The following is a 10,248-nucleotide window of genomic DNA, read 5'->3' as shown; positions in this document are numbered from 1 at the left end:
TATATATATATATATATATATATATATATATATATATATATAATGAATTACAAGACAAGGCCAATAAACATGGTGGAGACATAAAAGATTGTAATATAAGTTCAAAAAGCCAATACATAATTCATAAAGCACACAATGAATTCACATACCAAATATTTTCACTCCGAGATATAGGACATAAGGGTTATGATAGATTGTAAAAGAAATGATATATCATCAAAGATGTCATTGAAGTGAATGTAGATGTATAATGTGTGCTAATGTACCAAAAATTGAGGATAAAATGATTTACACATAAGAATGAGAGGTTTAGAGGAATATTTTAATATTATGATCAATCATGTACAATGTAAATATATTTGTAAATTCTGTAGGATGTAACTCGGAAGTCTCAATAAAATTATGTAACAAAAAGAAAATCTAGAAGAAAAATATGGTGCTCAAATATCAAGATCAAAGACATAGTTATTTGCAAAAGGATATCTATAGAATTATTATGAAATAATAATTAGTCCTAATTTGGAAATATATAAATGAAGAATACAAGAGGAAAAAAATGTACCTATTCTATTTTTTAAAAAAATAGGGTGTAATTAGGCATGTGTTACAAATAGACACAAGAAAAAAACATGAGAAGGACCGATGCACCATGCATTGCATCAACTAGGGGGGTGGGTCATGTGATTGAATGCATGGGTGAATAATTTAGTGCATTATCATTTGGGTGCATAATATGATTTTGATAGAATGAGAATCACTACAACGCAAAGGGGGGTTTTAAGACAATATTTAAGACAATTTTTGGGCAAATTGTCTTAACTTGAGACAAAAGAAAACTTGTGTATTGTCTTAAATATTGTCTTTAAGTGGGTGTATCAAATTAAATTGTCTTAAAATATTGTCTCTATAAAGACAATCTATAACACAAGCATTTTTTTCTCTCAATAGTTGAGATTAAAGACATATTGTCTTTCAAGAGACAATGTCTTTGATCCTAACTATTGTCTCTCTAGAGACAATAAAAAAATTACATTCAAAGATAATACAACATCACTTTTTTCTCTTTAGAGACAATATAAAATAATGAATCTAGAAAAATATCTCACCATTGAAATAAACCAATATTAAAAGTATTTAATTAAAAATAAACTACAATATCATTAATTAATTCATATTAGGGCACAGTGGAATCGAACCACTGACCTCCTGCTTATAATGCAGGTGCTCTTCCATTGAGCTAGCACCCTTTAAAGAAGTATGTGAGAGTTATGGTAGTCCTTGAAATTGCATATATAGGCATTGATTTAAAAAATGCTCGACACATAATCACATAATCTTTGTAAAATCTAAAATCATGCAGCCCCTATTTTTAACTTGATAAAAATAAATCAATGGAGTTATCTCAATGTCACACCCATGTAGCATGAATCACACAACAAGCTACTATTATAAATAATTTACAAACTATTTAATCTAGTCATACAGAAAAAAGTAACTAGAATTATCACAAGCCTTCAATATCTTGCCACAACTATTGAATGGTTTATGTTTAGCATGTTTCCACTCTTCATATATTCCAGCAATATGAATTTTTTCAAGGAAATTTTCACATCAACTAAAGATAAGGTACAGAGAAATTGGCATAGCCATCCTCCTATCTATCCCTACCTATCTATCCCTAAACATTTTGCAGCAAATTAGATAATGCAACATAATTATCATTACCTATTAGTAATGATAAAAAAAAGAGAGTCAACCATGTCCTCATATTTAACTTGCACCCTCGAAGAGAAGGTTAGTGCACAACCATCATCTCACACAACAAGCTACTATTATAAATAATTTAAAAACTATTTAATGTAGTCATACAGAAAAAAAAGTATCTAGAATTATCACAAACCTTCAATATCTTGCCACAACTATTGAATGGTTTATGTTTAGCATGCTTCCACTCCTCATATATTCCAGCAATATGAATTTTTTCAAGGATTTTTTCACATCAATGAAAGATAATGTATAGAGAAATTGGCACACCATCCTCCTATCTATCCCTGCCTATCTATCCCTAAACGTTTTGTAGCAAATTAGATAATATATCATAGTTATGATTACCTGTTAGTAACGATAAAAAAAGAGTCAACCATGTCCTCATATTTAACTTGTACCCTCGAAGAGAAGGTTAGTGCACAACCAACATCGGCTTTTTCATTCAATGTAACCAAAGCTAACAGCTTACTCAGCAATTACATTTCCAAAGAAGTCATGTGTAGCTTTGAAATCTCGATTTAATCCTACTGCATGGCAGTCAAAAGAGTATGGTATATTTTATTTTACCACATATCTAAATTACACCCTGAAACCACAAAATTCAATGTCCTAATTAAAAAGCAAAGTGATCAATTTGCCTTGAATTCATCTTTAGGAGTTGCAGTAGGGTCCAGGTCACAACAATTTTGGGGTAAATTTGGGGATTCTTCGCCCAAAAGTCTCTTTGCTAGAACTTGATGAGAAAATATAAGAAGCTCCTTCCTGGGAACCAAGTTAATCACCTACTTCCTCTGATACATAGACTTGAAACCATAAATCGTGACAAGAATCACTCCAACCTCTTCCATAATTCATTTGCAATTTCTACCATTTCATACTTACATTTAACTTCTGGAGGAGTGTCTTCGTTCCAAGCAGAATTCCACTCTCTATACAGGGCCCAAACATCACCCTTTTGGGGAAATATCCTAATAGTTCCTTTAGGACTTTTCTCCCATGCAACAATATGAGAAATAATATTTAACACGTTGTTGTTGGCATATTTTCCATGCTTAAAATGCCCACAACCCTGGTAAAATCCATCATCCAGCCAGTTAGTGATAGTCATACCTTCAATGAAATTAAGATCCATTTTACAAGAATTACAATCTATGAAGACTAGCTAAAAATTGCAAAGTTTTAACCAAAATTCTAAGCACAAATAGAAAAGTAGTTAGATTAGCAAGCACATATATAGAAAAATAAATCCTAAATAATACATACAAAACTTTTGTTGAACAACCAAAGAAATAAATAATAATAGAAATACTCTTCCAAATCAGAAGGCATTGTAGACAAATCAGAGAATCAACAAGGTGCACATGGAAGCAATTTATCAAAAGGTTCATTACAAAGAACTTCAATTAAAACACACTCACCTGAAATCTTCCCTACATTAATATCAATGGTTGGAGCATCATTGCTAGAATTTCCAAAAGCATCCTCTCATCTACCCCAATCACTGTAGATCCAGATAGTATTATGGAATTGTTGGCAATCTCCTTGATATTACTAGATTTAACTTAGTCTAGTGTTGATTCATATAATGGTTCAAATATATCCTCTGAAGATACAAAACCATGCTCTAAATCATCCTTTTTATCTTTAGTTATTTCAAAATCACTTCTAGTTCCTTCATCTTCATGTCCTTCTTCAAGAAAACTTTCCTCTGGCAATAACAAAGAAGCATTTGCAGGAAGAGAATTTCCCAGTGAACTTTCAGCCTCATTGCTAGAATCCTTGCTCCCTTCAATGTTATGTTGACCCATAGGTTGAAAATCATCATAATTTGTAGCTGCTCCTTTATGTGTTGTTCCATTGTAGTTCCTCTTAAGAAGTATTCACATACAAAGAGAGTTTTTCGCAAAATCTAGCTTCTAGTATACCTGTGTATATATTGTACACATTCAATTAAAAATTATACATATGTTTGAAATGAGTAGCATATGAAACATTCTATAAGCTAAGATAATTCTTATGTAAAAAATGGTCATACAAAGGCCTTGAATTATTATTATCTACTTTCAAAGACATGGAAAAATACAGTAAAATTATTCAAAACTAACTCGCTCTCGATGATCGAGCTAGTATCCTAGTAGCCCAAAGAGAGCTTCATGTTCAATCAAGCAGTAGATAAGTCTACACCATGCATGTGCTCCCACTTTTGCCTAAAATCCATCAATAGAAACAACTAATGCATGCCTATCAATCTGCATATAATAATAAGAGATAAGCAATCAAAATTATAAATTATAATTCAGATTATACTAGAAAAAATGTATGCCTCAGTCATAAAGAAATATATATACCTCTTCTTGCCTCATGTTTCTTGCTTTATCAACCATTGTAGCCAATGCTTGAATATATTTCAACACAATCGTAGAAAAATCCTTTTTTGAAGCCATAATAGGATCAACTAATTCATAGCATTCCAACCATGTAGTTCCCATTGCCTCAAAATTACTCCATCTCTTCACTCTTTCTCAATCACTAGGACTCCCCTGCAATGATGTTGCCATCGCAACAGTACTTAGACCCCTACCATAACCAATTTTGGCACTCTGCTCAAGATCTTATGCAAGTACCTCCTTTGCAGTTGCCTTGTCTTTTGGTACAGGATGAGGACTTCTTGATAAAGTGGATGCCTTTTGAAAACCTATAAAGCTATGCTGCCTTCATGCTCTTCTTTCTAGAACTAACATCTCATGATTCAAGGATGTACTTTTGAAAGATGCAACATCACCACCACCTGCCCCAACAACTACCATTGTTAATGTCATTGTAGTTGGAGAAGCAAATGAAGAAGCCCAACCTGGAGATATCACTACGAGGGAAAACTACAAATGACATACATTTTCATCACTACCATGAAATGAACGAAAAGGTAGAGAGTGAAACATAGAATAATTTTCTAAAGCAGTTGAGAAGACAACACCTCGTAAAGTTCAATTCTAGGGAATGTAAGTAGGGAAGAAAATATGATATCATTAGACATTGTACAATTGTTCCCATATCCTGGTACTATATAATTAACCATATTATATGAGCAAGATATATATTAATTTTTTTTTTTACATATTTAAGCATAGTAGCTGGCTATAGAAATCAATCTATTTATTGAATTTACACATATTTCTACTGTGAAAAGTAATTATGCATAAGCATCCCATAACAATAGTTAACAAGCAAATTTCTCCACTTAAAACCAGTATTACAAAAAAGTTCCAATAGCTTGGCCCAACAAGGGAGTGGTAGTCATAGATATCACTCTCCTCCGTTGCCCCTTCATGTTCTAGGAAATGAACTAAACTTTGATGACTAAAGGAAATGATCAATTGAGAATCGAGATTACCCTGTGGGATTTCCTACTTCGACCCTTAGCAACTATGGAAAACCCCTTTGGCACTCTCCAAGACCTCAAGGGAAATGAGGCACAATGCACAATTTACTGGTTTAGAATTGTTTACACCCAAACCTCATTACAATGGCCAATAGAGTCTTAAAGAAACTTTAGACTCATCACCCACTATCACCTTAGTGATCATGTCTGCTTCAGGCTAGTGCTTTTCCAACTTCAAGGAGTGGCTTTAAGCGCTACTTCTCACCTGGAAATCATGCTCAAAAGGAGTAAATTAAATCAAGAAATAGAGAAAACTCAAAGAAGGATCAGATGCACTATGTTACTAGTTTAGAATTGTTTTCTTCCAAACCACACTACAGTGACCAATGGAGACATGATGCAACTTTAGACACAATTCCCAATATCACCTTAGCATTCATGTCTCTTGATTCAGGCTAGTGATTTTCCAACCTCAAGGGGGGGGCCTAATCCTTGCTTCCAATCTACAAATCAAGCTCAAAACAAGTAAATTAGATCAAGAAACAAAGAAAATTCAATGAAGGATATATCAATGAGGGAAGGATGAATCCAGGAAGATGAATCCCTGCTCCCTAGGCTCTTAATTCAAAATAAAAATAGATGTCAGTGAGGAAATCCAATCTAGCATCTGGTTCAAATGAATCCAACTAGATAGGGGCCAAACAACCTCCTTGTCCCTAATGGCCCATTGTGACTGATAGGGAAAAGTGTTGGGTGTGGATCCTGATTATCTTCTTTATTCAGAGGTATCACCACATTGGACCCCAGTTCGTAACGTGGCGGCAACACCACTCGTAATATTTGCGCTCAAGGGGGGTGGTAAAGATCTTTAGGAGCCCCCACTAGTGGGGATTAGGGGCAACGCCCTCGAAGCTAAAAATAGATGTAAAATTGCCTTGTAAAATGTTGTAATTTCGTAGTCAATCTAGGCCATTCATTAGGCAAAGATCTGATGGTAGAAGTTATGTTTAATTTAGCGTTATTTTCCCTAGAAGGCAACCCCTCACTATATATGAGGGAATTGTATTGTGTTTATGTAGATCTATATTCTAAGTGAGAAAGAGAGAGGAGATTATGTGAGAGCAAAGAGGGAATTATATCGAGTCTATTGTAGGTTGTATCTATTCAGTTTGCTGGATAATATAAAAGTAAGGACTAGTTGTCTCTCTGTGGACGTAGTCCAAATTGGGTGAACCAAGTATATCTATGTCTCTCTTGTTTTATGTGTTTTATGTGTTTATATTGTTGACCTAGGTTGTCATTGATGTCAATATGGCAATATTCTAGATACTAGATGATGATATGAAGCCAAGGGGAAGGATAGCAGATCCATGAAGAGACAGGAGCAAGGCCATCAGGATATCCAAGCCATGGGTAAGAGTCTGGTATTGGAGGAGTTAACAAAGGAGGCATATCAAAGCTATCGCTTATGCTTAAGAGTATTGCAAAAAATCAAAGCAAGAGAGGCATATCGGAAAAGGCAGAAGCCATCAAAGGAGGTCATTGCAAAGCCAAAGGAAGATGTTGGAGAAAGAGGAGCCACATCAGAGGAGCATTGCATGTAATACATTCCCAAGAAGAACCGAGAGGAAGAAGTCATCAAAAGAGGAGTTAACATGCCAGAGGAGGCAAAATAGAGCTATCAGAGCTACAGGAGAAGCCATATATATATGTCATATATATATACCAAAGAAGAACATATCGGAGGAGCAAAATAGAGCTATCGGAGAGCTATCAGAGCAATGGATGCTAAAGAATACACTATCGAAGAAATGGATGCCAAAGAATACACTATCGGGAGCTATCGGAGCAAAGTATGTCAAAGAATACACTATCAGGAGCAATATATGCCACAAAAGAGTTATATGCATGCAAATACACTATCAGAGGCCATATATGCATGCAAATACAGGTGGAGCAGCATATAACATATATATGCAATTTACACTATCGGAGGTAGAAGACATATTTATATCGAAAACCTATACATAAAGGCAATTTACACTATCGAAGGTATAAGACATAGTTATATAGAAAACCTATACATAAAGGCAATTTACACTATCGGAGGCAGATGACATAGTTATATCAAAAACCTATACATAAAGGCAATTTATACTATTAGAGGTAAGAAACATAGGTGTATCAATATACACTATCGGAGGTAGTAAAGAAATATATATCGGAGTACAGAGGCGGAAAATATATATATCTGCGACATTGTAATCGGTCGGTTCTACATCGAGCTACTACCCGAAATCCCTGACAGCAACATATATGTGCGGACCCGACGACAACATTATGCAATGGTTTAATGTTATATCGCATCCGCCCATCACAATAATACAAAGGGGTGTCACCCCTGAAAGCGCCGATTGCGATATATGTTGCACACCCAATGCAACATTAAAATTTGGCTTAATATCATATTGCATTTGTAGGTGAATCGGCCATCGGCCATCGGGAAGTTGCGACTACTGATTGCGATATATGTATCGAACCCGATAAAGTTATAAATGCAGGCGTAATAAATTTGAAGTCTGACCTTTAGTGTTTTAGTTGTTTTTCCATATATTCCTGTGTATTTGAATATTTGTATTGTGTGGGGTTTGAAGGCAAAATTGCATAAGAAATGCTCCCGATAGTTCAAGAGGCCTGAACGAAAGCCGATTACGATTGTGATTGGGACGTAGCATGTGGATCCGTCCTAATTGGTACAATCTCTCTGTTAATAATAAAGTCCTGTGTATGAATGTTATTAAAAGGAAAAAAAGGGCTCTCTCTAATATTGGTTTATAAGCATCATTTCCTTTGTAATACAGTCTTCTCTTCTGTATTAACGTGTCCATGAAGCAGTGGCTAATCCGAATAGGCAGAGGAAACTACAGTGACCAAGGAGGGAAGCCGAAGGATAAAGCAAGGCAGAGGAAACTACAGCGACCGAGGAGGAAGCCAAAGAACCAGTGGAAAGAGGAAACCGATGGTCAGAGGCATCAAGAAGATACAAAAATAGAGAACAAGGAAAGTGGAAGTGTTGTTGAAAAATCTAGAGGAAACAGAGGTAGCTGTAGGGTCCAGCATAACAGAAAAGGGCCAAAGGATCAACTAGATAGGATGCATCTGAAGGCAGCCAGCAGAGAAGCAATCATGTTGAAGCACTTATTGTGACAGCTAGATCAGATGCTTGAACAGAAAGTTGGTTCTTATTCAGAGCTTAGTGCAACTAATAGTAGGCTCAGTAAAGTTGTGTGGAGACATTATCAGAGATCATGAAGGCTATTGGAGACTCTGTGTGGACAATATGAAGAGTTGTAAAGACTCCTTCATAAGGATACTAGTTGTCATTGATGATGTAGCATGGAGACTACAGTGAAGCTCTAAACATACAAAACTCATTAAAGAAGAGTTCTGAGAGAAGAACATTACTATCAAACATGCCTTGACAAGATTGGGTTAGAACCCTTGGGGTTGGTGCCTCAGAAGTAAGAAGGATTGGAGTCCTTGGGGTTGATGCCTCATAAGTAAGAAGGATTGGAGTCCTTGGGAGTGGTGCCTTAGAAGTAGGAAGGATGGGTGTTCTTGGGACTGGTGTCTCAGGAACTGGAAGGATTGAAGTCCTTAGGAGTCGGTGCTCCTAAGTCCAAGACTATTGCCTTGGTGAAATAGAGTTGGAGCTCTGACGTTGGAGCCTCACAAAAGTCCAAGTTGGTGCTTGGCAACTAATTGCAACCATTTATATATTGTATCTACTTTATTGAAAATATTATATTAATAAAAGCATTGATACTTGTTGTTCATCTTTTGTTTTGAATATAAATGTTTTAACTAGTAAGATAATAGTTGAAAAATAAATATTGATTCCCCCCCCCCCCCCCCCTAGTATTTCCAACAATTGGTATTAGAGCCAGTAAGTCAAGGAAGAAAGTCTCCAATCCTCCTAAGGAGGTGTCTCCCTCTACCACTAAAATAGAAGACAATCAATTTGAGGAGGCTCCATGGTTCAATGGGAACTTTAATATATGGGAAGAAAGAATGAGGAATTTCTTCCAGACTCAAGGCATTGAAATCTGGAAATCAGTGATTGTTGATAACAGGATGGATGGAGAATCCAAGGAGTACAATGCAAAAGCAATGAAGGCAATCTTGAATGGGCTGTCTGATTCTGTAAAGAACAATCTAGGAAAATATTCATCAGCAAAGGGTATATGGGACAAACTTCATGACCTTCACTCAAAAGGAGCATTGACTATGACCATCAGTCAAGAAAATGATGGAAATCAACAAGGAACTCCAAAACCCATCATAGAAGCTGAAAATGAGAATGATGACATCAAGGCTAAAGAAGACCTAGAAGATGAAAAGAATGAAAAATATTTTGTAGAATATCTCCTCGCTCAACTTATGGCCGTTGTGGAAGAGATTAACAATTTGAAAAAGGAAAATGAGGAACTTAATAAGATAGCACTAGCTGGTGACCAAGATCAAACAAGGGATACAGTTGACCTTAATAAGCTTCAAGTACAAGAAAGGGATGAAGAGCTTGCTAAGCTTAAGAAGGAATTTCATCAAAGCAAAAGAAAGCATCATGAAGAAGTAATATCCTTGATAAATCAATTGGTTAAAGCAAAAAAATGGGAAGATACCTTGTCAAGTCAACTTGAACAAAGGCACAAGAGCTTGAACAAACTTGAAGAAGAGATTAGTAAGTACAAGGTAGAGGACTCCTCTCTCAAATCTCAACTACAAGAAGCAAGGAAAAAAGCACAAGGATCCGAGAAGACAATGTAAGCATTGGAAGTCATAGAAGTATATGAAGCTACTCGTATCAAGGAAGAAACTGAGAAACAACTTGCTAAGAAGAATAATGAGTGTGAAAGATTGGAAGAAGAGATTGTCTTCCTCAGAAAAAAGGTTGAAGGGATTAACAAAATCTTGAAGAGTTCTCAAGCCTTGGATGACATGCTCAGCTATCACAGATGTCCATTTGATAAATCAGGTCTCAGGTATGTAGGTGAATCCTCAAACAAGAATGGTAATGCTTCAAACAAAAGGGATGTGAAGAA

The 10,248-nt window shown here is 35.6% G+C and overlaps 1 non-coding gene across 1 annotated transcript; it reads right to left on the bottom strand.

Annotated features, from left to right (window-relative positions):
* Nucleotides 1–1,175: 1,175 nt before the first annotated feature.
* TRNAI-UAU (transfer RNA isoleucine (anticodon UAU)) lies at nt 1,176–1,247 on the bottom strand. The gene has a single exon. It is a non-coding gene; the product is annotated as a tRNA-Ile (tRNA).
* Between the last annotated feature and the right edge of the window lie 9,001 nt (nt 1,248–10,248).

Source organism: Pinus tabuliformis, chromosome 7 (genome assembly GCF_031772625.1).
Source record: "Pinus tabuliformis cultivar Carrire ecotype Pingquan chromosome 7, CPIR1, whole genome shotgun sequence".
NCBI lineage: Eukaryota > Viridiplantae > Streptophyta > Pinopsida > Pinales > Pinaceae > Pinus > Pinus tabuliformis.
The sequence above is the reverse complement of the archived record's forward strand: the minus strand, read 5'-3'. Positions and strand labels throughout refer to the sequence as shown.